Source organism: Talpa occidentalis, unplaced genomic scaffold (assembly GCF_014898055.3).
Source record: "Talpa occidentalis isolate TD23 unplaced genomic scaffold, MPIMG_talOcc4v2.1, whole genome shotgun sequence".
NCBI lineage: Eukaryota > Metazoa > Chordata > Mammalia > Eulipotyphla > Talpidae > Talpa > Talpa occidentalis.
The window spans coordinates 152,683,706-152,687,669 of record NW_026555331.1 but is presented as its reverse complement, the minus strand read 5'-3'; the positions used below and the strand labels follow the sequence as shown (position 1 = coordinate 152,687,669).

General features: G+C 58.5%; 1 pseudogene; it reads right to left on the bottom strand.

Moving 5' to 3' along the window:
- Window positions 1-490: 490 nt before the first annotated feature.
- On the bottom strand, window positions 491-2,613 carry LOC119251567 (GTPase IMAP family member 5-like; annotated as a pseudogene).
- Between the last annotated feature and the right edge of the window lie 1,351 nt (window positions 2,614-3,964).

Here is a 3,964-nt window from a genome sequence, read left to right as displayed (position 1 = left end):
CAGGGCCATTTACTACAAGAAGGTGGGAGCCTCCCCGCCCTCACTTGTGGGCTGGGTAAGTGACCTCAGAAGGTCCTCAGGCATTGAATGGCTGATGTCATCCAAGAACCAGGATTCATGGCCTTGGGGAGTTCCATGAGCTCCTCGCACTTCCTCATCCCGGCAGCAAGGGAACGGGGAGTCTTCCTTTACCACTAGCCTGGGCAACCAACATGTTTCCGATAAACAAGGGGCCCGGTGCCGCCCCGCACTCCGCAGCAGGACAGAGAGTGGGGCTTCGGGGCGTGGGGGAGCGGGGACAGCTGCACACAGCATCTCAGGCCCGCGCCCTCCTGCAGCCCCGCCCCAAGGCTGTGGCCAGGTCACTGGGGTTCACCCTCAGAATTTTTAACAACAAAAACCAGAGATACCAGCTTTTCCTCTAGGTTTTATTTACCTAAAATTGCTGAGCAGAAAAGGGCTGCCATCCTGCCGGGGGAGGGGCTGAAAGTGCCCTCATGAAGGGAAGGGAAGCCCCAACGGGCAGCAGGCAGCTCTGAAGGGAAGGCGCCTGCAGAGCGTGTCCCCTGTGCTCAGTGGCCGCCAGCCCCAAAGTGAATTAAAAGGGCAACAGAAACCAACAAGCACATGCCAAGGAAGGCCGAAGTTCTGGGGCGAGACAGCACCCAGCTCCGGACTCTGAGGAACCTCCTCACTAACCCCGAGCTCTCGAGCTCATTCAGCTCTTGCTTCTGCCTTTCCACCTGTGCCTGCACCCTGGCCAGGAAGGCCGTGGGCAACTGCCCGCAGGCCTGGTCCCTGCCCCGCAGCAGCAGCAGCTCAGCCTCCGAGAAGAGGGCGTTTCTGAGGTAGGCGCCCTGCAGCTCCCTCTCCAGATGTGCCACCAGAGTCATCAGCTCCCCCAGCTGCGCCCTCTGCTCCTCCCCGTGGCCCGGTTGTTGAAGCCACAGTAGCGCCTCCCGCACTCCCGGACCAGCGCCCGCAGGCTCTGGTTGTCTGTATCGGCCACGTAATCGTGCAGGGACCCGTCGCCCAGGTCCTCCTTGTGGGTGAACAGGATGATCACGTGTCTCATGGCTTCTGCCCCGAAGACCTCCTGCACCTTCCTCGTGGCCTGCGTGTCCTGCTCCGTGAAGCGGCCCAGCTGGGTCACCAGCAGCAGCACGTGGGGCCCGGGGGCGGACAGCAGGTAGCAGTCCCCGACGTCCTGGGCTATCTCCCTTGTCCCAGCCTCTGCTTCAAAGATGGGGGGGGTGTCGACCACCAGAGGCTCCTCCCGCTCCAGGTGCCCGCCTCCCTCTGGCACCTCCTGGTCACGGCCTGGGCCCCCAGCCGGGACTCGAACACCTGCCGGTGGAGGATGCTGTTCCCGGTGGCGCTTTTCCCGCAGCCCGTCCTGCCCACCAGCACGAGCCTCAGTGACGAAGAGGACGAAGCTGTGATCCTGTCATATCCTGCACAGCCTGTGTGTGAAAGAAAGAGGGAGTTTTCTGTGCCCTACTGAGTAATTCTGAGGATTCTGGTCACAGTTCGTCATGGACGCCCTGGGCCTCTTTCCCAGATGGACAGTCCTATTGGAACACGTGTCAAGGTTTGTAGGCAACGTAGGAGGCTCTTGGGCAGAAGGGGACCCCCAGGGCAAGCCCTGGCTATATCCACAGCCCAGAGTAAATCCTGCTACTCCAAGGAGGGGACCCAATGCCCATCCTCCAGAGCAGCCCCCAGGCCTGCAGGAAAAGAGCTTCCTGTGCTTCCATGGATGGTTCTTACCAGCTTCAGGCTAAATAATGTGGATTAGAAGTCGTGAGTGAGGAAACCCCCAGGTGTGCTCTGGTGGAAGCACCCACATCTCAGCCTGGGGAGAAAGGAAGTCTCCGAGGTCGCCGCCTCATGACCTCCAGTTGGGGGGATGTGCCCGTTGGGTGGGGAGTTGGGTGTTTGAAATGGAGAAGCTTGAAGGGTCTGAGTTGATGTCAGGGAGAGCCTGGCAGTGGCCTCGGGTGGGTGGAGGAGACGGTTGCAGGACACGTGCTGGGAGGATCATCTACTGGGCTGACGGGAATCGGGAAATTATAAGAAAAGTGGAGCTGGACAGGGTGCCATGGAACCAAGAACTAGCATGTTGAAGGGCTGAAGAGGGTGAGAACCCAAGGATTCCCGCGTTTGGGGAACCCAGATGAATTTAGTTCATCGGCCTCCTCAGGTCCGTGGTTTATTCCTCCTGCTGCAGTGGTTTTTCTTTTCCTTCAGGAGCCCGATGCGCTGTAGCAAAAATGATAATTAAACCTCCACGGGGGAGGTTTCCTCTCTTCAGCTGAGAGCAGAAGACGCAGCAGAAATAATTGTCACACAATTCAGTTCCAAACCCTCCTTGCCCTGAAGTTTCATCTCAACGTTTCCCACAGACAGCGCAGGGCGCCACCCCCCCCAGGGCATGTGATGGTGGAGGGCAGGCTGGGGACAAAGGGCAGCTGCCTCTCTCGCCTTCAGGTTAAAACCACTGGCTTCTGCTGCCTAAGGGAGGGGCAGGGGCATGTGGGGGAAATAGTGAGCCCCCCACGCCCCCAGGGCCGGAGGTCTCCAGTGCTTTGGGGCTTTCTCACCTTCAGCCATAGTCCCGTAGCTGCTCTTCTGAGGCCTTCCATTCCCTTCTGGAATAAAAACAGAAATGAAAAGTTGAGAAGGTCTGAGAACACCTCACATTCAGACACCTGAGCATAGTCATCCTCAGGGAACTATCTCCTTGGGCCATTTTCTGATCCTAATTTATTTTCAAGCATCTGTAAATTACTCAGCAGCTGGGGGAGGCTGTGTAACACCCTGGACTGGAGCGTCTCTCTCCCCTCTTCTCACTCCTTACGAGAAAGCAGAAACTGTTTTTAAACAAATCCATGGAGGGTCTCCTCTCCCCTTGAAAGGGCATGAAATAAAGAAGGCATTCCCCTGGGGGACAGGGGCCAAGCGCCCTAAGAGTCTCCTCCACTCCTCTGGCCCATCCCTGTGTTTTCCGGGATCCAGGTCACGGCTCTAGTTCCGTGAGTGTGAGTCTGTGACACTTTCCCCCACAGGCTCGGCCAAGAAAGGGATGGATTTCTTCCATCCACTCCCCTGAACTCGGGTGGGCCTCAGGCTGAGTCCCTCATCTTGTCACCATGAGTGTGTATTTGGGGAGAAGAGGGTAGAGGGGACGAGGGAACATGCAGCTCATGGGGTGGGAGATACTGAGGACACATCTGCCCTAAGGGACCTCAAGGACCTGCTCCCCTCCCCCAGGGTCACTGCGCCCCAGGACAGGTTGCAAGGAGGGAAATGAGAAGTGAGGAGGGTAAGATGAGGTGTGTGTCCTGGCCTGGTTCCCGCAGCAGGGAGTGCTGGGGGTTCCCTTTTCCTATCTGACAACTGGGTTGAGAATATTGGTCCAGCTTTATGGAACCTTGCGTGGCCCTGAGACCCCCTGAGCTAAGAAGTATGATCTCCTGGCCAAGGCAGGCGCAGTGGCTGTGGCTGGGTGGGACTGTGGGGTGCTGCTTCCCACACTGGTTTTCCACCCACATAGATCTGCTCTTGCCCAGAATGCGCCCACCATCGCCCGGAGGTGGGGTAACATGTGTGAGACCCCACCAGAAACCAGGAGCAGGAACTAAGCCTATGCTCTGGGTCCCCTCAAACGCGGGGACCCTCCCCGGCTCCCCTTAGCAAGCAGCGGGCTAGCTGCATGGCGGCTGTGCTGGGTGGCGGGGCATGGGCGGCCCTCGGGAAGACTTGTGTCCATGAAGGAGCTCAGGCTGGGAGGACACACCCGGGGAGCCTTGGTGCACAGTGAGGGCGCAGCAGGAAGCCTGGAGGATGTGTTAAGGAGGAGACTGCGTGTGGCTGAATTGTACAGAGCTGCAGGGGAAAGAAAAATGGGGGGATGGTGGATTGGGTCTCCAGCCCCCAGCAGAAGGGAATCCACTTGGTGCTT